The sequence below is a fragment of the Macrotis lagotis genome, chromosome 2 (genome assembly GCF_037893015.1).
Source record: "Macrotis lagotis isolate mMagLag1 chromosome 2, bilby.v1.9.chrom.fasta, whole genome shotgun sequence".
Lineage (NCBI taxonomy): Eukaryota > Metazoa > Chordata > Mammalia > Peramelemorphia > Peramelidae > Macrotis > Macrotis lagotis.
The window spans coordinates 313,783,486-313,808,884 of record NC_133659.1 but is presented as its reverse complement, the minus strand read 5'-3'; the positions used below and the strand labels follow the sequence as shown (position 1 = coordinate 313,808,884).

The 25,399-nt window shown below is 34.8% G+C and overlaps 1 protein-coding gene and 1 non-coding gene across 2 annotated transcripts in view; both read left to right on the top strand.

Moving 5' to 3' along the window:
* Positions 1–5,566: 5,566 nt before the first annotated feature.
* Positions 5,567–5,675, top strand: LOC141515729 (U6 spliceosomal RNA). The gene has a single exon (XR_012476478.1). It is a non-coding gene; the product is annotated as a U6 spliceosomal RNA (small nuclear RNA).
* Positions 5,676–12,043: 6,368 nt separating this feature from the next.
* NTN4 (netrin 4) overlaps positions 12,044–25,399 on the top strand; it is a 188,178-nt gene continuing 174,822 nt past the window's right edge. The window contains exon 1 of the mRNA XM_074226617.1: positions 12,044–12,064. The gene's annotated coding sequence lies outside the window, so the exon portion shown is untranslated. The remainder of the gene's footprint in view (positions 12,065–25,399) is intronic.

The window sequence follows — 25,399 nt, the reverse complement described above, 5'->3', positions numbered from 1 at the left end:
ATTAAATGGTAAGTAGCCAAGCAGTCATTATTACTTTGGTCTTCTCACTTTCCCTCCATTCATTTTTATTTTATTAACTGTAGCAACTTTTTGTCTCCCCCTCCCTATCATGGTCACCTACTACTAAAAACATCATTTGATAATATCAACCTGTCATTTTGATATTCCTTTGTTTGGAATGTGTATCATTCTGAATGTGTCATTGAGTTTTTATTTGTTTTGAAGAATTTTACAAGGCAAATGGGGTTAAGTGGCTTGCCCAAGGCCACACAGCTAGCTAATTACTAAGTTTCTGAGGTCATATTTGAACTCAGGTACTCCTGACTCCAGGGCCAGTGCTCTATCCACTGAGATACTTAGCCTCCCCTAATTGATTTTTTTATTCAATGCCACTTGATATTATTGCTAAATGGCTATGCTCAGAATGGAAATGCAATATTAATAGCTGTTACCTTAACTTTAGACACCTTCAAATACTATCATACTATTTTTACTGCTTCATATACCACTAGGTGACCTTCTTAAGGTATTAACCACTTTTCTTCCCTGGCTTACCTGCTAGATGTTGGCTCTTCACTTTGCCTTCTGCTTTTACTGCTATAGGTCTCAGTTTATTGTCTCCACTTTCTTCAGCACTCTCCTGGGACCAATTTCCTCAACACAATTTTTGTACACATGACCCCAAAATCTGAAACCATGATTTCCATGACAGTACTCTTTCTTTAATATGTTTAGAACTTATTTTATTTCTGCTCATATTAAATGTGCAAATCCAAGTACTTAAATCAGTAATGGTCAGGAAACATACACATGTGCTGTTTCTGGAAAATTTAATATTAAAACAAATTGAACTAAACAGTTCCCTATGGCTCCAAAATACTTAATAACATAAAACACATCTTTATTAAAATTGTTGACTGGAGAAAAAAAATAGCCAGAATATAAGTATATTGTCTAAACTAAAACAAAACCAATATTTCATTCAGTTCATTTATGTATTTGATGTATATTTTAATGTTAATATATTATTGTTATTATATAAGTTTTTGTACTGTTTTATCTGTAGAATCACTACTTTTAAAAAAAAATAGTGAAAAATGTTTAACTCTTGACCCAAGTCATAGATTGGAATATTGACACAATTTGAAATCAAATCTCCTTTCTTCCCCACCACAAAACAGTGAAATTAATTGAAATAACTTTTTAAAAGCATGAAAAAATTTCTCTGGTTGAACATAAAAATACAATGAAAACAAGTAAAAACACCATTTGGTAATATCAGCCTATCATTTTGTTATTCTTTTGTTTGGAATGTCAAAGGAATCCTTTTTTAGTCATTAGAGAAGGGAGGGAAGAAGTATGGTACCCTGGAGGGAATGCTTTTGACGACAGAGTTCCAATTCAGATTCCCATTTTCCCTGTGTGGGCCCAAGTTTTCTTACTTATCTGTGAAATGAAGGAGATGGACTAGATGGCCTTTTCTGTTTTGAAATCTATGATCCTTTTTTGCCTAGTGCTTTTCTATGTAGGATAGCCCTGCAGAAGTAGAATTCATGTGGATTTGAAGATACTGTGTAAATCTTTGCAGGGACAACCTGACAGCTGTATTCCTAGTCACACCAGAAAACCTTGCATGTACTTTCAGGATTATTGAATTTAAAATTAGAAAACTTTAGTTTGAACCCCCATTCTGAGATTTATTTTATAATTCATTGAAGAAACACCTCTGTGCTAAAGACACAGACAAAATGAAAAATGATCTCTGCCCTCAAAGAGTTTTTATATTCAACTTGAAGGTATAGCACATTTAGTTGCACCACAGATGCAATATAATTGGAGAAATGAGGGGCTCTAACCACTTAGGAATAGACTTCCTATATAGCTGGGTTTTTTTTTAATATAGCAGTTCTTTAAAAAAGTGTGATACCACATTCTTGCGTGAACCATTTTTCTTTTTTATTATATAGTTAATCTATAAATAGAAAGTTTTCACTATGCAAAGAAAAGCAAAAGATAATTGTAAATGAAACTGTGAACTTGTATAATAAACAGCTTTTTCTTATAAACAGCTTTCTTTTTCCTTTTTTTACTTATTCAAATTTAACATGGTCATGCTAACACTGCTTTGCTTGTTTAGGTCCCTTTTGGTACTTCCTTCTTCATTCTTCTTTTTATTTTTGTACTCATTCATTGAGACTCTTTTCTTTCTTTTCTTCTTTTCTCTGATACCACCATCACTGCCCATTCTCCATCCCCCCCCCATGAAAAAATAAAAGCCTTTCTTTGTACAAATCAGTATAGTCACACAAAAGAAATGAAAACATTGGTTGTGTCTGAAAGTTCATGTCTTGTTCTCTACCTCAAGGCTCTCACTGTGCCAAGAGATCACATGCCTTCCATAAATCAACCTATACAAATAAGATTAGCTTGTTTTTATTTAAATTAAGTATTTATTAAGGTTTTAACAGTACAAATAAAATAATGATATAGAATTATTTTGATAAAATCCTTTGCAATTGTCACATTTATACCTTATAAGATAATAAACAATCTAAAATAATGTTGATGGGTTTGTTTTAGGGGTAAAGTTTCTTATAAACTGACACAACTGACTCAATTCTTTTTCAGTCACTAGTTGAGTCTGATATTTTGACTTTATAACAGATAACAACAGAAAAACCTGTTTCATACAAATAAGATTTTAAAATTGTAGCAAAATTTGTATTCCTAGAGAAAATTCTATTCAATCTATGCCAAAAGGCAACAATATTTTCTGTTTCTGTGAACTATTCCAAGACTATTCTGCTTTACATGGAGTAGGACCACATGTTTTTGTTTGTCTATTCCAAATCTAGGTCTCAAAAATAAAATGAGAATAGTTTTTTTAAGATTGTTAAATTTTAGAAGAATTTTTTTATTAAAAATGAATCTGATTCACCTTTATTACTACTAGTGCTACTAGAAAGAACTACCTCAATTAATCCTTTGAACTGTTTTAGAAAGAAAAACCTCATGTGTTCTAGAACAATATAGACATACCCTGGGTTCCACTTCTATAAAATTGTTGTACAATTCTGCAAATGTCTTCCTTTTTAATGGATTTTTTAAAAGTAATTGATTGTTCTTAACAACTTGAAGAACGTTATGTGGCCCTCGTTTTTCTTCATACAAATGATCATACACGAGGTACTTCTATCCAAATTGCAAGAGGAGTCAAATTTATACTGAGTCCTCTTAAGACTTGTGTTTTATCTGGTATCTGTTGATCTTCATTAGTTTAAAGATCAATATAGCACTTTCACATGATATTTTGTTTAAAAGCCTCTCAATAGTATTGCAATTTTATTTTGATGTGTCATTGCCTCAATAGGTTTGGAAATAGCAAATCTTATGTAACATCAGAATCAGTAACATATTCATGAAGTCATCTAATCCAAACTTGTTGCTTTGCAAATGAGGGAACTGAGTACCAAGAAGATTATATGATTTATCTAAAAGCAAGTCATGCCAAAGGTGGGATTTAACTTTGGTCCTTGGACCCCAAAGTTAATGTTGTTTCCCCTGTGATAGTGTACATATATGTAATTGAATGAACATCTTTTTATATATAATTACTTCACACATTGTAAGTTCTATCCAAAATGAACAGTGAACTTTTGCTTTTCCACTTGCACAGTTTATTCCCTCATGTCTTGAGCATGCTCACTTCATGGATCTTCTTGCTGAACAAATCTTTTCTGATTCTTCCCAAGTGAAAATGAGCTCTACTTCTTCCTTTTTTCCCCCCCTAGTCCTTTGTCTAGACTTTCCCTTTACTCTTACCACTTTGTATTATATTTGTACTTTTCTTTCTCCCTATTAGTTTGTAAGCTTCTTAAGGCCAGTTGACTTATCTTTGTTCATCCAAGTTTAGAGCTGTAAAAATGTTAAGTGAATCTAATCGAACTGGCAAACCTGCCTAGAGTAACTAGGAAATCAGGAAAGGTTTCATTGAGTAGGTGGCACCCGAACTGACTCTAGAAAAAGAAAAAAATTCTGAAAGACAGCAGTAATTAGAAGCTGGTGCTCACGAGACAAAAGCCAATTGGAATGACCAGTTTTTTGTTTATTTGTTTTTTTAGGGTTTTGTTTTTTTTTTGCAAGGCCACATTACCCAAGGTCACATAGCTAGGTAATTATTAAGTGTCTGAGGCTGGATTTGAACTTAGGTCTGCCTAACTCCAGGGTCTGTACTCTATTTACTGTGCCACCTAGCTGCCCCCACTCCTAGAGTTTTCTGCCATCTAGAATTGATTTATTATAATATTTTTCATGAGACTGTTGTACTATATAAAGGACACTATTTCATATATGACACAACCTTTAGAGAGGCAGAATAACCTAATGAATAGACCTTGAAATCAGGAGGTCCTAGATTCATGTCCTGACTCCGACCCATAGAGACTAGGTAACCCTGGGCATCCTCGGAGTTGCCCAGGTAACTCTGAAATTGTGACTTGGAGAACAGAGAACAGTCTCCCTTACAAGAAAGAATTTCTTCCCAGTAAAATCACAAGTCTGACCTTTTTCCTTTTTGCCCTCATTGCCTCCCCTAACACTTAAGAAAGAACATTTTGGAGGAGTAGCAGTTTTTTCCTGACATCATTCTCTGGTTGGTTGGTTTGATAACACAGCCATCTTTTCAGCACAGTTTCTTAGAACTTGTGACAAATGGAACCTGACCACACATATTTTTAGAATTCAGACATCAACATCATGATTTGAGCGTTCCTGAGTAATGCTTGGACCTGCCAGAGAAAACTGTAGGTGGGCTGACTCTCTGGCCTTATGCCTAAACTTTCTGTGGGTGGCCACCCTATTTGGAGAATTCATTTTTTAGGACTTTCAATCTATTCAGTAAGTTATAATATGTACCACTTTTTCCCCAAAAAAGTGAACTTCTGAGTGGGAGCATGAGCTCTTTGAAGAAAAGGGGAATAAGAAAGGTCAAGTAAGAGAGATAGAGGGCACTACCTTGCCCAGACCTCCCACCTTTCTTCATACCTTGTAAAATATAATCTCCTTAGCCTGGCATTTAAAACCTTGGAAAAATCTTACTCTAATTTACCTTTCCAACCTTTTCCCATAAAACAACTTTAATATATAGTCTACATTCCAGTCATAATGGACAACTATCTGATCCCCAAATTCAATATGCCATCTCCTGCCTCTGGGCATTCAGATAGACTTTCGTTTCATGAGCACCGTCTTCTAATCACTGTCGTCTTTCAGAATTTTTCTCTTTTTTTCTAGAGTCAGTTCAGATGCCACCTACTCAATGAAGCCTTTCCTGATTTCCTAGCTGAAAGTCTTTTCTTACTCAGATTTTCCTTCAGTTCTTTGTGTGACTTCCCCTTTGTTCTCATTTTTTCTTTAACCTGTATTTTACTTATCTGTGTATATGTCATATTCCCAGGAGAATATAAACTCCTTGAGGGCAGAGATGAAGCTACTTCTTGCATTGTAACCCCAGTTTCTAGAACATGGTAGACTCTTAAATGTTGTTGAGTTAAACTGAATTACATTGGTTCTCACTTCAGCAGCACATTGAATTAAAACTGGAATTGTATAGAGAATATTACCATGTTCTCTGCACAAGAATGAACTGAATTATACTAAAGGCTCATGCTTTGTTCTATAGTTCCATGATTCCTTGATGTGTATCAGAGCTGAATCATAAGTATAAATTCAGTAATGAAGTTGAAAACCTACCATTGATTGACATGCAAAAACCAAATATAAAAGCTTTGGGTGTGCATTTCCTAAGCACAAAGCCAGGTCCTTATCATTGTCTTGACTCCAGTATAAGGGACCTCATCCCTTCCCAGTACTAAATGAGGTCAAATTTAAGTGAATACTCTTCAGAGACAAAACTCATTCTCCTTCATCTGCCTTTTATTTTGCTCTTCCTCAGACCTGGAATGTTTTTTCCCCCTTTGTCTACCTATCCATAGACATTAACTTCCTACATAGTAGGCTACTCACTGTGTGTCAGTGACCCAATACTGGTCATTAGATGTAATAGTTCAGAGATGGCCTAAGATACTAAAATGTGAAAATTGTAGGTATTATTAGTTTTATGTCATTTAAAGAAAGCCTTGTTTTCTTCAGTGTATCTCTGTGAGGCAGTTCAAGCATATTGCTGAAATTCTAAGAAACACTGTTACCTCTGAGTCAACATGTTTTTCTTGTTCTCTTTACCAGAAAGTGATTTGTTTGACATTAGCATATGGATTACACATCAGTAGTTTGACCACATGTCATACCATTCCAGTGAAATTATTCAACTGAGTACATAGATTTCATGGGAGAAAAAATGCCCTTAGGAGCTGTCATTCACTACCAAACTAATTCAGTTAATCTTCTCCTCTATTTCAATCAGTCCTTTGACAGTATTATTTCAATAGAAGCTTGAACCCCTGCATGACATCAAGATATCTTGCTAGGATACAATTGCTCTCATTTCTTACTATGCAAAATGGTTTTTCCTAATGAAGAGAGATAAAAGAACCTGGAACCATTCTTGTCTTTTTTTTAAAATTATAAGACATTTATGTAGTTATTTGTTGATTCATATGTATCAAGTCTTCACCAATTCTCTCATCTAGTATAAGCAGATGATGTAGTAAAAAGGACAATGGAGCTTAGACTCATAAGATCTGTGTTCAAGTGCTGATTGTCATTTACTAGTTTTGTGATCTTGCTCAAATTAGTTAATGCCTTTTAGTATCATTTTCTCATCTGTAAAATAAAAAGAAACTAATATGTGGACTGCCTTCTTCACTTCTTTATAGTGAGGATAAAAAATGGGACAATGTGTGTGAAGTGTTTTGTAAATGATCTATAAAAAACAAATATGAGCCGTCATTAGTGCTTCTAAATTTTCCATATTTTTGTCTTAATAAGATCTCCATCATTAATGTAATTTAAACAGAAAGATTAGAAAAGTTAAATGGATAGACCTCTGAAGAAAATCGAATGGGAATAAAAAGAAATATATTTTTTTCCCAGCAAAGTATGGCACTTTCACAAAAATTGACCATGTCTTATGGTATAAAATTTCACAACCAAATGCAGAAAAGCAGAAATATTTAATGTACACTTTCCAAACCATAATGGAATAAAATTGCATTTAATAAAGGACCATGGAAGCATAGATTAAAAATGAATTTAAAATAATCTTAAAAATGAGTAGATCAAAGAACAAATCATACAAATGATCAATAATTTCATTAATGAGAAGAGAAAGATTGAACAACATTCCAAAATTTGTGGGATTAGAAGAAATTTTTTATATATTTTTAAATGTGTACATCAGTAAAAGAGAGGAAAAAACAGATCACTGAATTGGACATACAATAAAAAAGCACCAGAAAAAGACCAAATTAAAAATCCCAGTTAAAGATAAAAATTTAAATCCTTAAACTCAAAGGAGAGATTAATAAATTGAAAGTCTATATATATATATATATATATATATATATATATATATATATATATATTATTAAGAACTGGTTCTTTGAAAAAAATTAAGTAGATTAGCCATTGGTTAATTTGATTTTTAAAAAATATAAAAGTCCAATTTAGTAGTATCAAAAGTAGAAAGGATGAATGTACTACAAATGAAGATTAAAGCAATTATTAGAAGTTGCATGCCAGTAAAATCTGATAATATAAGGGAAATGGATATTTTCAACAGAAATGGAATATTTACAAAAATATAAATTGCAGAAGAGGAAGTAGGATATGAAAATAATCCTTAAAAAAAGAAATTAAATAAGCCATAAATGAGCTTCCTAAGGGAAAATCACCAGGACCAGGTAGATTTGCAAATGAGTTCTACCAAATAGTTAATCCTATTATTACTATATAAACTATTTGAAAACAAATATATAAAGGAATTCTACCAAATTCCTTTTATGATACAAATATCATCTTGATACCTAAACTCAGGAAGAGCAAAAACAGAGAGAGAAAACTATAGATCAATTTCCTTAATGAATATCACAAAAAATTTTAAATAAAACACTAGCAAGAAGATTACAGCAATATATCACAAATATAATATACAATGATGGGGTGGGATTTATGTTAGGAATGCTAATCTGGTTCAACATTAGGAAAACTATTAGCATAATCTATCACATTTATTAAACAAAACAACAAAAATCATATGACTATATCCATAGATGCAGAAAATAGAACTTTTCTTAAAATAAATAACATCTATAGAACTATCAGCAAACATTTTTAATGGGGGATAAACTTGAAGCTTCCCAGGAAGATGAGGGTTGAAGCAAGACTGCCCATTATCACCATTATTATTCAGTATTATATTAGAAATGCTAGCTCTAGCAATAAGACAAGAAAAAAATTAAAGAAATTAAAATAGACAATGAGCAAACAAAACATCACTCTTTGCAGGTGATATGATGGTATAATTTTTTATTAAATTGAAATTTTATCTTATTATTCCAAGTTCATAGAATCATTGTTTTTAAAATTCATTCATTTGAAGATTTATGAGTTCCATACTTTTCTACCACCCTCCCTTCCCTCCCCCAATCAGTTCACAACTCCCCCAACAATGAACACTATGTTGTCGTTAATGTGTTAAATATTCTCTTGGTTCAGCTCACTTCATTCAAATCAGTTCTTGCAAGTCTTTCCATGCATTTTTTGCAAGGTTTTGAAATTTACAATTTTCCCCCCTCCTTCTCTTCCCTCCCCTCCTCCCAACAGAAGGCAATCTGATTTGTTTACATTTGTTTCCAAAGATATACATAGATCAAAATTGAATATATTACAAGAAAAAAGCATATTCATAAGGAAGAAAATTCCTTCTCTGGATATAGATGATATTTGCTATCATAAATCCCCTAAAACTGTCCCTGATCATTGCATTGATGTGGTGAGCAAGTCCATTAAGGTTGATCTTCACCCCATGTTGTAGTTAAGTTGTATAATGTTCTTCTGATTCTGCTCACCTCACTCAGAATCAATTCATACAAGACTTTCCAGGCTTTTCTGAATTCCCATCCCTCCTAATTTCTTATAGAATAATAGTGTTCCATCACATACATATACGATAATTTGTTCAGCCATTCCCCAATTGATGGAATTATCCTGCAGTGGTGGTGGAACAGTCTGGTAAAAGTAGGACATATACATCCTGTTTAACATATTTATATATTAGACATGTTGTGAAAAAGGAATTAGAACTAAGAGGAAAGAAAAAAAAACTATGAGAAAGAAAGAAAAGACATAAAAGAAGTTTTATAAAAATGAACATGGTGAGTTCAGACTCTGTAGTTTTTTTTTCCCCTCTGGATGTAGATGACATTGTCCTTAGCAGGTTTCTCAGGGTTGTCCTTGATCTCTGAACTGCTCGAGGAGCTGCATCCATCATAGACGATCATCTCACAATGTTTTTGGTTTTTTTCCCAAGTATACACAATAGTAGTTTCTACCAAACATTTTTCCATGCTTCTCTAAAGTCTAATTGCTCATTATTTCTTATAGAATAATGGAATTTCATAACATTCATTTACCCTTTTTCAGCCATTCCCCAATTGATAGGCATCCCCTCAATTTCCAATTCTTTGCCACTATAAAAAGAGCTGCTATAAATATTTTTGAACATATGAGACTTTTCCCGTCTTTTTATGATTTATGATGGTATTTATAGAACCTTAGAGAAACAACTAAAAACTAGTGGAAGCATTTAACAATGCCACCAAAGTTGCAGGATATAAAATAAACCCCCCTACACATGATCAGATTTCTGTATACTACCAACAGTAGCAAGAGAAAGAGAAATTTCATTTAAACTAAATGCAAATAAAATGAAATACTTGGGAATCCACTTATTAAGAAAAACCCAGGAATTATATGAACACAATTACAAAACACATTTCACATAAAGATAGATCTAAACAGTTGAAGAAATCTTATTTACTTATGAGTAGGTTGAGCCAATATAATAAAAATGTTGATTCTATTTGTTAATTTACTTATTCTGTGCTATACCAAACTATCAAAGAATTATTTTAAAGAGTTAGAAAAATAATAACAAAATTCATCTGGAAGAACAAAAAGTCAAGAATCTCAAGAGAATCAATGAAAAAAAAACCCTAGCAGTTTGGTATTTAAAACTACATTACAAAGTCATAATCATTTAAAAACAATCTGATTCTGACCAAGAAACAGAATGATGGACCTGTGGAATAAATTAAGTTCAATGATCAATAACCAAATTAATCTAGTGTTTGATAAACCCAAAGATCCAAACTTTTGGGACAAGAACTCACTATTTGACAAATATTGCTGCGGAAATTAGAAAGAATTTTGGCAGAAGTTAGGCATTAACCAACATCAAGACGGTTGGTTGGTTGGTTGGTTGGCTGGCTCTTGTCCTTCATTATCAAGGAAGACCAAAATGGCATCACTATGTTAGAGATAAGTTACAGTGTGTCCAGATGCTCTACCACAGGTTGAGCAGTAATAGTCCACGTAACACCTGAGGTGGGTACTCTAAACTTATATATCTCACATTTCCTTTGAACTGCTTCCATTCTGCCTTGTTCACAGAGCACTGTACCCTCTCTGAGGCAGGCAGTCCATGCTGGGTGGTCCTATGCCAGTGCCTCCAATGCTGTACAATCAATTCCAAAGTTCTTTTTTTTAGTTTACTTATCCATTTATTTATTTATTAAATGATCACAATTTTTTTTTCACATTACTACAATAGTCTTGTTGTAAAGGTAAACACATCCCCACCACAAAGGTAGAGAAACCTCCAGAAAAATAAAGTGAAAGGAAAAAAGTATATTTTAGTCTGAATTCAGATATCATCAGCTCTGACTTTGGGATGGATTGCATTCGTTATCATAAGTCCATCTGAGAAGGTGCTTGTATATTATTTTTTTCCCCCACAGTTGCTATTGCTAGCTGTATTTCCTTCAATCCTATTCCTCCCCACCCCATTTATTCTATTCTCTCTCTCCTTTCACTCTGTCCCTCCTCAAAAGTGTCTTGTACCTGATTATCCTCTCCCATGATCTTTCCTCTCTTCTATCCCCTACACCCCTGCCTCCCCCCCGTCCCCTTTCTTCTATCCCCTTCCTCTCCTTTTTACTTCTAGAGTAAGATAGAGTTCTCTACCCTATTGAGTGCATATTCTACTTTCCCATCTGAGTCACTTCCTATGAGAATGAAGGCTCACTCTTCTCCCCCCTTGCCTTCCCTCCCCTTCCACTTCATTGCAAAAGCTTTGTCTTGGCTCTTTTATATGAAATATCTTAGCCCATTCTACTTCTCCTTTCCCTTTTTCCCCAGTATATTGCTTTTCTTGACAGTTAACTCCATGTTTATATCTTCTAATTCAGCTCCCTCCTGTGCCCTGTCTATATATACTCCTTCTAACTGCACTAATAAGAAGATTCATAAGAATTATCAATATCATCTTCCCATGCAGGAATACCCACAGTGCAACATCATTAAATTCCTCATAATTAGTCCTTCTTGTCTACCCTCTCTATGCTTCACATGAGTACAGGATTTAGAGAACAAATTTTCTGTTCAGCTCTGGTTGTTTCAAGAGGAAAGTTTGAAACTCTCCTGTTTCATTGAATGTCCTTTTTTCCCTGAAAGAGGATGTTCAATTTTGCTGGGTAGTAGATTCTCCATTGTAATCCAAGTTCCTTTTCCTTGTGGAATATCATATTCCAAGTCCTAAAAGCCCCTAATGTAGAAGTTGCTAAATCCTGTGTAATCCTGACTGTAGCTTTATGATACTTGAATTGTTTCTTCCTGGCTGCTTGTAATATTTTCTTCTTGACTTGGGAGTTCTGAAATTTGGGCATAATATTCCTGGAAGTTTTTATTTTGGGATTTCTTTCAGGAGGTGATTGGTGGAGTCCCTTAATTTCTATTTTACCCTCTGCTTCTAGGATATCAGAGCAGTTTTCCTAGAGAAATTTTTGAAAAATGAAGTCTAGAAGCTTTTCCTGGTCATGATTTTCAGGTAGGCCAATAATTTTTAAATCTCTTCTGGATCTGTTTTACAGGTTAGTTGTTTTTCCAATGAGATAGTTCACATTTTCTTCTTCTTTTGATTTTGTTTGATTGTTTCTTGATTTATCACAAAAGTCATAAGCTTACCTTAGCTCCATTCTACATTTGAAGGAATTATTTAATTCAAAGAGCTTTTTTATCTCCTTTTCTATCTGATCAATTCTGCTTTTTAAGGCTTTATTCTCCTCATTGACCTTTTGGGCTGCTTTTTCCATTTGACCTAAACTGGTTTTTAACATGTTATTTTCTTCAGTATTTTTCTGTAATTCCTTCACCAAGTTGCTGACTTGGTTTTCATGATTTTCCTCACATCACTCTCATTTCTCTTCCCAATTTTCCCTTTATTCCCCTTATTTGATTTTCAAAATCTTTTATGAGCTCTTCCATAATTGAGACCAATTCATATTTTTCTTGGAGACTTTGAATACAGAAACTTTGACTTTGTTGTCTTCTGAGTGTGTTTTTTGATCTTCCTTGGTACCAAAGTAATGATCTATGGTCGATTCTTTTTTCTTCTGTGGTTTGCTCATTTCCCCAGCCTATGACTGAATTTTAACTCTTAATTAAGATGAGACTCTGCTTCTAGGGTGGAGGATGCACTGTCCCAAACTTTTGAAGGTTTTTGGGACACCCCTCCCAGGGACCTCAATTCCTCCAATGTCTTCTGAGAGGCTCTGACTTCTGTCCTGTGCTCTGGTCTGTGGATAACCACAAGCACTCCCCTAGAGCTGTGAGGAGGGCCTCTGCTCCACTGTGGCAGTATGGGTTCCCTGACCTGGATCTGAATGTGGACAAAGCCACAGAGTCCTGCCCCAGGGATAGCAGAGAGACCTCTGCAGTCTCCTCCAACCCCTTTACCATCTGTGGAATGAGCACTCTAGAAGCAGCTGCTGAGTGGTTCAGCAGGCTTGCTTCTGGTTCCTGGAGCCAGGGCTGCCCTGTGGCCTGCAGTGGTCTGAATTCTATGTTAATTTTTGTGAGGCAGAGTTTTCCTGCTGATCTTTCAAGTAATCTTTGGCAATTCCTTGGCTGCCAGGTCTAGAAACCACCTAGGCTGCCACAGACCCAAACTCCCCCAGGGACTCAGGCTCCCTTTGGGCTGTTCCTGGATGACTGGAGCCCATTTTCTCTATCAGTGGACCATCTTGGTTCCACCCCAAATTCCAAAGTTCTTAAAAGAAACCTTCAGAATGTCACCTTTTCTGACCCCACTGAATTCTCCATAAAATAGTTGTTTTGCAGGTATTCATTTGACCTTCAAACATCGTGTCCAACCCATCATAACTGTGTTCTCTTCAGTAATGTTTAAATGCTTGATAAGTATATACCAAGATAAGATCAAAAACGGATAAATGACTTAGACATAAAGGGTCTATATAAATAAATTAGGGGAACATGGAAAAATGTGCCTGTCCAATCTTTGCATAAATGAATTTTATGATCAAATGAGATTGAGTAAAGAGAAGTAAAATAGATGTTTATTTTATGAAATTTTTCACAAAATTAATGCAACCAAAATTAAAAGGAAAACAGCAAACTCATGGGGAAAGTTTTACAGCAAGTTTCTCTGATAAAGGCCTCATTTTTCAAATTTGTAGGAAATTGGACCAAATTTATAAAATTAAGAGCCATTCTCAGATGAGAAATGATTAAAGGATATGAACAGGAAGTTTTCAGAAGAAGAAATCAAAGATATCAGTTGTCATATGAATACTCTAAATCACTACTGATTAGAGAAATGCAAATTAAAACAACTCTGGGGTACCAATAGAGTTATGAACTAATTCAATCATCTTGGAGAACAATTTGGAACTGTTCCCAATGAGCTAGCAAACTATGCATTCCCTTTGATCCAGTAATAGTACTATTAGTTTTGTATCTCAAACATAAAAGAAAAGAGAAAAGGACCTATTTGTATAAGAGTATTTATTGAAATTCTTGCTGTGGGAGCAAAGAATTGGAAACTGAGAGATGTCCATCAGCTGGGGAATGACTGTGGTATATGATTGTGATGGAAAGAAATGCCAAGGGGGATCACTTCAGAAAAACCTGAGAAACTTAAATGAACTGATACAGAAAGAAGTAAGAACCATGAGAACATTTTCATAGCATAGCAATATTGTAAGGATAATTAACTGTGGAAGAGGTAGTAGCTAGTCTGATGAAGACAATGACCCAAGACAATTCCAAAATACCCGTGATGAAAAATGCTATTCTCTTGCCATTTTGACAGTGAATCATTAATAACTATTCTTTGAGTCTTACCTTCTTAAGAGCTCTGAATCCATCTGATTAAATTATCATTTAATTATATCTCTGCACGAGAATAGTATGAGATAATTTATCAAAAGCTTTGCTAAAATATTGGTAAACTGTATTTACAATAAAACCTCTTATCTACTGATACAGTCAGAAAAAGAAAAGAAGGTAACCTGGCATGATCTGTTCTGAATGAGGCCCTACTCATTATTTGGCATATATCAGGGCAGTTTAATCCACCTTAGACCCCTTCTGGACACTTCCATGTCCAAATTGATTGATACTGTTCTCAGTGGCTTCCTAGGGCCACATAGTGTGATTCTTGACCACCCTGGCATTTCCTTGTGAGGAGATTTCTGAACTTCTGGAATTCTGGGAAGCTTGCCTCACTTGTTTTAGAGCTAGCTTTCCTGTGTTCCTCCTTTGCTTTTGCCTATAGACTTCTGGCTTACTTTTCATGCAGTTCTGGGATAGATGAAATCCCTCTACTTTCTCATTGAATTTTTTTTATCATTTTTATCATTTTATCATTATATCATCTAATACAATTTTTTGATATTTGATATTTGCTCCAATTCAGTTCCATTCAAACAGTAATCTAGCCAAAATTCCCAATTATTTCTTGATTGCTAAATCTAATGGACTTTTTCTCAGTTTTCATTTTTGAGTTATTTGTGCCTTCTGACTCAGCAAACTACCTTGTCCATATGAATAGCATTTCACCCTTCATTTTTTATGCTCTTGTTCTTTCTTGGTTCACTCTTGTGTCTCCATCAGATCCCTCTCACTGTTAATGCCTTCTTTGAGAAGTTGTTTTGCATCACCTCTTTATATAGAAATTGAATGGTTTTGGATCTGTTCACATTAGCTTGCACTGACTTTCCTGGTAGGATTCAGTTTTCTTTTTGTGTAGTCTTGGGTCTGGTTAGAGTTCAGCCTTTGTCTTTGTATATATTGATCACTAATCTGTTCTTTTTAGATCTTTGTGGAAGTATTCCTTCTAGATCTGAGCTCCTCTATGATCTTTCATAATGCCAACTTAAACAGAAGTGAAACTAAATAATAATTTAATAGAAAATGACTAGCCAATAATAGATTTTGCTTCCACATTAGATATTTTAAAAAATATTAGAGGAAAAAGCATGCAGGAAAATTCTGAGACCTAATTAGGATAATTCATTCCAAGATAAATTTTTTAGGTTTTTGCAAGGCAGTGGAGTTAAGTGACTTGCCCAAGATCACACAGCTAGGTAATTATTAAGTATCTGAGGCCAGATTTGAACTCTAGTACTCCTGACTCCAAGGCCAGTGCTCTATTCATTGTGCTACCTAGCTGCCTCCAAGATCATTTTTAGATAAAAGTAGAACTATAAAGAGATTTGAAACAAAACAGAAATGTTAGCACTTTTTAAGTGATCTGTTCTCATCAACTGCAACAGTGAAGCCAATACATTTGGATTCTTTCACATCAGCTCCAAGTTGGCTAAATGAAAAACTGAAAAATGGCTCTTAAGAAGATAACATGAGGGAGGAAGAATAACCAGATATAACCAAATGCATTTAGTACAATGGGTCTTAAAAACCCATTTTTGTGTCATGGATCCCTTTGGCATTGTGGTAAAGTCTGTGGCCCCTTCTTAGAATACTGTTTCTAAATGCATATAATAAAATATATAGAATGATAAACAAAACCAATTATAATGAAAAATAATTATTATATTTGTAGTCCAAATCCGACCATAAACATTTAATACTTAGCTATGTGACCTTGGGTAAGTCACTTAACTCCATTGTCTTGCAAAATTCAAAAGAAAAACATTTTATGAAGATGAGAAATTAGGTATATGGTTTAGTAGTTGTTAATGTGTTCTTTGACCTTTTTCCTTGTTTGGTAATATGAATTTTCATTCATTTGCAATGTTCTTCTCTTTCAGCTATCTTTATTATCAATCCTTAAATGCCTTTATAATTGTATGTTGCTACCATCTATTTCTTCTATACCAATGGTTGCTAAATTGGGTCTATAAACTTATTTTATATATATTCACATGTGCTCCACCTACTGCGCCACCTAGCTACCCCTCCATAAATTTTTATGAAAATTTTTATAGTGTATATATAAGAAATCCTTGATGAAATCATGAGAAGGTAATATGAATGTTTCTGCAGATTATTTTCTAACCAGATCACATCTTGACATTCACATAGTTGGTTTAGAGGCAGACAGAAAACAAAAGCTTGTGTATTTGCTGATAACAAAAAATCATTCACCTAGAAAGTCTATTTTCTAATAGGATCTTTCCCTCAAATAGTTAAAAAATATATGATTTCTTAAAAGTAATAGCCAGAGATGTCACTGTTTTCAGTCATGATCTGATTATCAATATCAAGTGAGGCATAAAATAGGGAGGCAGATCCTCATTGTTTACTGAGGAAGAAGACAGTCTAGCAGGGTGAATAATAATATCCATTTTGACATTTCTTATAGAGCAGAAATATTACTTTATATTAATATAGCACGAGACAGCTTCAAAAAAATTAGTCTACGTTAATTTATCATGGTGCCTGGTAATATCCTTTTCTTACCCTATGTCCCAAAGCATATTTGCATCATAAGTTCTATGATCTAGCTTTCTACACTACTACTGTTGTTTTGACCTAAGCTTGCAATTTTATCAATATAAAGAGATCATGGTGTGAAATTCTCTCTGATAGTACACATTTACAATTTCTATAACTTATACTCTTGCTTAGTGACTATAGAAGTTTAAGTATATGCATACTTTGGAGTTGTAGATTCAGTTTCAGACTACTGCAATGAAGCAATAAAACAAGACATATGAATTTTTTGGTTTCCCAGTGTATATAAAAAGTTATGTTTATACTATACTTTAGTCTACTGAGAGTATAATAGTATTATGTCTAAAAAATATACTTACTTTAATAAAAAATATTCTTGCTAAAAATGCTAACCATCATCTGAACCTTTAGCAAGTTATAATCCTTTTACTGATTAGGGTGGTGGCTGCTGAAGGTTAGGGTAGCTATGGTAATTTCTTAAAATTATAAAATAATGAAATTTACTGTGTAGGTTCTACTCTTCTTTCTATCCTAGGGAACAAGGAGATCAGAGGAGAGGAAGAGAGATGGGGGAATTACTGATCCTTGGGACAGTCAGAACATACACAACATTTATCAGTTAAGTTCACCATCTTATATGGGAGTAGTTCATAACTCCTCAAAATAATTGCAATAATAATATCAAAGATCACTGATCACAGATCACCATAATAGACATAATAATAATGATGAAAAAGTTTCAAATATTGCAATTACCAATATGTGACATGGAGTGATCACATACTATTGGAAAATTGGTGCTTATTTGACTCAATACAGGGTTGCCACAAATCTTCAATTTGTAAAAAATGCAATATCTAATGAAGAGCAATAAAGCCAAGCTCAGCAAAATGAGGTATTCCTGATTTGTTTCAGGTCACATAGCTAATATGTGGCATATGAAAGATTTGAATGTAGGTCTACTGATTCATCTATTCCTTGTCCTCTGCTGCCAATCATTTTGATATTTGCCACTTTAGTGACTACTATACTCTATTAATTTTAATGTTTAATTTTTGTCCTTATCATGATAATTGATGTTTATAATGATAAACATGAGCATTATAGCATTCTAGACTTCCATTTGAATCTCCAAAGAAAAACTGCATTGTATTCTGCACAGTTCTCATTGGTTGGTTTATTTTCAACACTGAATGGTTAACAGAATGCTTTTATTTTTAACCAGGAAGAAAACTTCAATGCTTGATGACTAAGTGTTTGTATTACATAAATAATTTATGTTATACTTTCACTTTCTTTTGTTTCTTTTATTGTTTTCCTGTTGTTGCAAATGTTCATTTTTTGCCTCCCAACTTCTGAAAGGAAGGATGGGTTTACTTATTTTTGTGTCTGCTTCCCTTCTCCCCAAGTGCTTTACACAGTGTTCAGTATTTAATAAGATATTCAACAGTACAGGAGAGTGAATGAATGAGTGAGGAGGAACCCATGAATATGATATATAGAATTCCTTTCAGGGGTGAGTTACTACTGCAGAAGATCAGTGATTTCAGATGTATGGAAACTCCTTTCAGAGTCCGAGACTACAACTCCTCCAGATCTTATTGGATGGTTTTCATAAGTTATTGTGATTTAAAAAAAAGTAATCAGAAGAGAATAGAGACAGGGATTCAGTCAGTTTCTTTCTTTTTTTTTTTGCAAGGCAAACAGGGTTAAGTGGCTTGCCCAAGGCCACACAGCTAGGTAATTATTAAGTGTCTGAGACCAGATTTGAACCCAGGTACTCCTGACTCCAGGGACGGTGCTTTATCCACTGTGCCACCTAGCTGCCCCCAGTCAGTTTCTTAAAAGAGGAATACTGTCAAGTGGGTGGCCATGTTCTTAATGCTCAGTATTGCTACTTATCTTTAGTCTTTTCTTAAAGTCCATCACCAGACCTGTATTTGGAGTGTGGTAGAACTTGCTGGAGTTTGTGCTTTTCTGACAAACTAGACCTACTTTAAGGACCTAGTTTCATCCACCTCTACACTGTGTTGTGGCATTGGAACACGAAACATACCTTGACAGAAACACTGATTAATCTTTTCCATAATGGATCATTTCCCTTTCTTTTTCAGTCAAGTGACATTAAAAGTTGACAGAGCATTTCCTATTCTATGCAAATTTTCTTTTTTTATAGTCACATATAGATTTCATTATTTGTAAAACTAGTAGAATATAAACTCAGAGAACAGAGACTGAGTTTCTTCTAGCATTCCATCTCTGAGATCATCTGGCAAAAGTGGGGCTTTTCATATTATAGGTATTTAACAAGTGTCATTTAAGGTAAAGAACTGATCAACCATCAAACAAAAAATAAAGGAACAATTTTAAAGTGAGATTACAGCTTTAACTTTAAAGATCTTTGGAATTCTTTGCATTATCATGGTTAGAGATCAGCAAGGAAAATAAATGATACTGCCTTGTTCCACCAATATCATATTTTTTTTTTATTTTGGGGAAAATGGCATTTCTTTCTCACTCTGACTTATTTACTACTCTTTGCATAATGGCTATTATTATTAGTTTGGTTAGTGTGAGTTTACTCATTTGAAAATAAGTCAATATAGTCTGCAAACAACTTATCCAGTCACATCATTACCTTCAAAAAATTGAATATTGGCCATTGGGACATTGCTTATTAGGTTGAGAAATGTTACTTTAAGACATGAATTATATCTCATTTTCTTTATGCTAACACTAGATGTCACTTTTCTCATGAATCATCGAGAGTTTATTTTCCTGATACTATAATTTGGAACTCTACATTGGACATACAATTCCATGGTTCTGTAAATTCCATTTATATCTACTCCAATCACATTCTACAGCAGAATTACAAGGTAGAAAAAAATCTCCTCTGCGAATTTTTTTTCCTTAGACTAACAAAAAAAGACAAAATTCAGCAGAAATTTTGCTAATAACAAAATAAAAATCTTAATAAGTCTCTGAATTGTGGACAACAGAGGTAATATATTGCAAATTCTTGCAAAGGAAAAAAATGTCTTAAGTAGTGGACTTTAATTAACAATGGAAACACAAAGTGGTTCATAAAGTTTTCTAAATGGATGTTTGAACTGTCTAGGCCAAACAGTTCAATCTGTACTTGAAAAGGAAAACCCTCTCCAGCATTCTCACCAAGTCAGCAAATGGTCATTTTGTCTTTGCCTGAAGACCTCTGGTGAGGGAAAAAATGTTCCATAGACCACCTTCTTCTTTGGGATAGCTCTCCACCCACCACCCCCTTTGCTTTTCAACGCCTTTTTGTGTTTTGTCTTCTCCTTTTAGAAAATGTTTCTTGGGGCAGGGAGGGTCTTTTTTTTTTAGCTTGTATTTGTATACCCAGCCATTTCATGTGCCTGGACTATGGTAAGTATATAATAAATGCTTTTGCCTGTCTGTCTAACTGCTTTTATGTTATGATACTGAGGACCTTCTTCCAATTAGTGAAACCTTAGTCCCAGAGTATAGTGGGAGACAGAATTCAGAAAGTCCACAGACTCTTTTGGATACCATCACACACTCCTGGCTTATAATGAGCATGCTGTCCACTAAAACATGCAGATCTTTTCAGTCATCAACAATGCAGTTTGAATCAGGGAAATAGATTTTTTTAAAAATCTAAATATAAGACTTTATTCATAAATTTTACCTTAATAGATTTAGTCTAACATTCTAGATTATCTTGATCTTTGGAAATTCTGACTTTCTTTTCAATGTATTCACTTCTAGCTTTGTGTCATTTGCAAATTTGACAAGCAGACCATCTATGTAATATTTTATATTCTCAATGACCTCATCAGAGTTGCACCTAGGTGGCACAGTGGATAAAATGCTAATCTTGGAGTCAGAAAGAGTCATCCTCCTGAGTTCAAATCTGACCTCAGACACTTTACTAACTGGGTGATCTTGGACAAGCCACTTTAACTCTGTTTGCCTTAGTTGTCTCCTCTATAAAATTAGCTGGAGAAGGAAATGGAAAACCATTTCATTATCTTTGCCAAGAAAATCCCAAATGAGGTGGATGTCCTAGAAAAATCTTAAACTCATTGTGTTAAAAATTGAACTCATTATCTTTCTTTCTAAACCATCTCTTCCTGACTTCATTCTTTCTGTCAAGGTTTCCTTTTATTCCACCCTATCCCATCTTTTCCAGCAGATTGTTCCCTCTGTCATTTTCACTCTTAAACTACTCTTCTATCTCTTATTTCTCAGTTACCCACAAACATGTCCATGTATTCTCCATCCTTTCAAAAAACAACCAAAAACCTCCCTTGATCTAACTATATCTGCCAGATATTGTGCTGTATTTCTTTTCCCTCTATGACTAAATTTTTTTAAAGGCATAAATTCTTTCTATCTCCTTTTCCTTTTTTCTCATTTGTTTCTAAACTCTCTGTATTCTGGCTTCTTACCCTACCATGAATCTGAAACTATTCTCTTCTCTCTAAAATTACTATTGAACTCCTAATCACCAAATCTAATGGCTTTTTCTCAGTTCTCATCCTTTTTGACATTTGATACTATCAATCACCCTCTTTGCCTGGTTACTTTTTCTTCATTTTTCTTTTCCCTGTCTGACAGTTCCTTCTCCATCTCCATAGCTAAATCTTCTTCCATGTCATATATATTAACTGTGAAAGGTCTGGGCTCTCTTATCACACACACACACACACACACACACACACACACACATGCATATATATATATATATACTATCTCTCTTATCTATATCTTTATCTCACTATCTCATTAGCTTCCATAGGTTCTATCATATTCCTCAGGCAGATGATTCCTATGTCTAGATATCTAATCCACATGTGTCTGTCTCTCTGTCTCCCCATCCTAAACTTCAGTGATCATCATCAGTAACTGTCTCTTGAACATCTGGAATTGGAACTGGATAGTCCAAATTCAACATATCTCCAACAATTCATTTTCCTCACTCCACTTCCCAGCCCCATCCTTTCCTCTTCTGAATTTCTTTATTACTGTTGAAGGTACCACCATCCTCCCTGTCACACAGGGGCTCAATTTTAGTGCCATTCTACATTCCTCACTCTCACTCACCCCAGTATCCAAACAGTTGCCATGGCTTACTTCCACATTCACAGCATTTCTTTTTTGTGTCCCCCTCTGTCCATTCACACAGCCCTCATACACGCCTGGACTATAGCAGGAGTCTTCTAATTGGTCTCTCTGCATCATGTCTCCCCATACCAGATCTATTGCTGGTCAACTTTCAATCTTAGAAGTTCATAGAGTCATCGATTGGGAACTGGAGAGTACTTTAAGGACCCAGCCAATCCAATTCCTTTCTCCACAGAAGAGGAAACTGAGACCCAGAGGGGTTACCTTTTCCATAATACCCCAGGATATCACCCTATATACTAATGATAGTATAGATAATTGATCAGTTAAACCTTATAAAGACACTAGGGAAATAACACTAGAGCAGAGATTTGTAACCTTTTGGGTATCATAGATCACTTTAGCATTTAGTCTAGTGAAACCTTTGGACCTCTTCCCAGAAGAATATTTTTAACTCTGAGCATAGGAGCCTGGATGTCATAATGAAGATGAATGATTGGAGATAAGCCTAGAGAGACCAGTTGCAGCTCCATTGTGGAGGGCCTTGAATGCCTGGAATTCAAATTAACAACTCCTTTTGTGAGGAGGGAGGTATAATAGTCTAGACCCAACAAAAAAAAGAGGACCCAAAGGAGACTAATATAAAGGGAAATCCGAGCGGATAATGCTAGAGATGATATAGAACAGGTGAGACTTACCAGCTAATATATATGTAAGGGAGAGGAAAAATTCAAGATGGTTTAAGGTTTTAAGCATGGTTAACTAGTCTGATAACTGATAGCAGAGGAGTTAGTAAAGGGCAGGCTGATGACATCAGTTCTGAACATGCTAAGATGAAGGTACCACCTCTTGGGCCTCCACCTTGGCTATAGGATAAAATGCAATCTCTTGTTTGGCTTTTTAAGCTCCTTACAAAGTGGTTCCAGCCTGCTTTTGCAGAGTTTTTTTTGCACATTTCTTCCTTCATACACTTGTTCCATTCAAGCTTACCTCTCTTAGCACTGTGCTCTCTCCCTGCCCCCTGCCCTGTACCTGCATAGCCTTCCTCCTTCCACGCTGCTTTGGGGATCCCTGGCTTCGCTCAGAGCTCAGTTCAAGTGCCACCTCCTGCAGAAGGTCTTTCCTGATCTCCTCAAGTGCTCTTCTCTGCCCTCTCAAAAATTACTTTGTACTCTGCCTAGATTTTAGAGTTACTTCTACTTTCTTTTTGTTCTTCCATCATTTCAGTAGTTGCGTCTGAGTTTCCATGATCCCATCTGGGATCATAGCAGAGATACTAGAATGGGCTGCCATTTCCTCCTCCAGCTCATTTTACAGGTAAGGAAACTGAGACCAACAGGGTGAAGTGACTTGCCCAATGTCACACAGCTAGTGTCTGTGATTTGAACTCATAATATTGTTGTAAGCCAAGCACTCTATCTACAGCATGCCTAGCTGTCCATCTACCCTCTGCTTCCCCCAATAAAATGTAAACTCTCCCAAAGCAGGACTAATTCATTTCTGTCTTAGTATTCCAAACTCTTAATATATGAAGTGGCTTACAGCCTGTATTGAATAAATGTGTAATGAATAAAGGGATATGAATGAATTCAGAACATGCCCATTGAGATAATAAGTGAGAAGTTGGAAACCTGGGGCCACTGTGGGAAGAAAGAGGCTGGGAAGTCTTCTGAGAATGAATGAGATTGTATGAGACTATCAAGGAGGAAAGGGTCCAGTATCTCAGGGACACTCATAAAAAGGATGAGAAGCCACTCAAGAAGACAGAGAAAGGATAATTAGAGAGGTAAGCTTAAAGTCAAGAGAACACAGTGCCATGGATAAGAGGCAAGGGAGGAGAGGTTATCAAGAAGGAAGGCTCTTGTGGTAGAGAGAGTTTAAGGAGAAGGATGTCTGAAAAAGATCTGTGGGTATAACAAGGTTGTCATTCAGTGACATGTTAGTAAAGGTTCAAGATACTTGAATTTCAATATAAAATTACGCTTGATTATAAGATAATATCTAGCATGTATGTAACACTTTTAAGGATTTTGCAACATGTTTTAATATGATATCTAATTTGATAGAAAATACTCATTTATTCAATGAGAAGCAATTTTAAATGCTCATTATGAACCTGTTTAGACTTAGGGACTCCTTGTATTCTTCACTTTAAAAAATAATTGTACTTCTCTTCTGTCACATAAATAATTGCATAACCCTGACTCCTAGGCTCCATTATGTCTTTGGGGAATGTTAGTATCTCAAGATAATAAGGGGGAGGTGGGGTACATGGAGCACAGGAAAAGGGTCAATCAAAATGTACAATGAAGTTCAGCTTCAGGAACCTGAGAACAGTAAACTAGCCTAGCCCTCTGGAAAGTTGAGCTATATAGCCAGGGAAATTCATTTTCCTGAGCCTTAAAATATGTAACCTAACTCAGAGTGTGGAAGATTCAACTCTACAGAGAAACAGAAGACTTCAAAATAGTTTACACACACACACACAAGATTTTATTATTCCATGTACTTAATCATTTAGATCTAGACCAACTAACATAGAAATGGGAGCTGCTAATCCATACAGGGAGATACCTACAAGTCACAGATTGATTTAGTTTTAACAAGGATTGTTATCTATGTTTTATTGTATTTAATATAATATTAAGTTCAATATAATGCAAATACAACATCAATGAAATATAAATGAAATATTTCCCAATTATATCACAGTCTAATTTGAGCTTCCTAGACAGCATTGTGGACCACACATAGACTGAATTCTGTATTTGACCCCATGGAAAACACCTATCTTTTTAACTAAAACAAAAAGCTAAAGAGAAAAACATTTTCTTTAGTACAAATAGCCACAATAATTCATGGTATGATTAGGTAGATGGTAACAGTGGATAAAGGGATAGAGTAGTAGGCTTGAAATCTGGGAGAGGAATTCAAATTTGACCTTAGGCGCTTAGTAGCTTGGGACCCTGGGCTAGTCACTTCACCACTGTCTGCCTCAGTTTCTTCATCTGTAAAATGAGGATAAAAAGCATACCTTCCTGTAAGGATCAAATCAAATGAGATCATAACTGTAAAATGCCAAGCACAATGCCTTGAAACCACTCTCTAAATTTTACTTTATTATTGTCACATTATTTTTACTATTATTACTCAATGTGGTATGATCAGACTTAATACTCTAGTCAAACTATTTTAATAACATTTGGTAGTTTGGGCTATTTGTGTTGCTGGGTTAATATATTGTGTCATATTCATGCTACATGTCAAATTAGAGAGGGTTCACACGGTCATTCTTGACATGCTAGTTTTGTTACAAGTA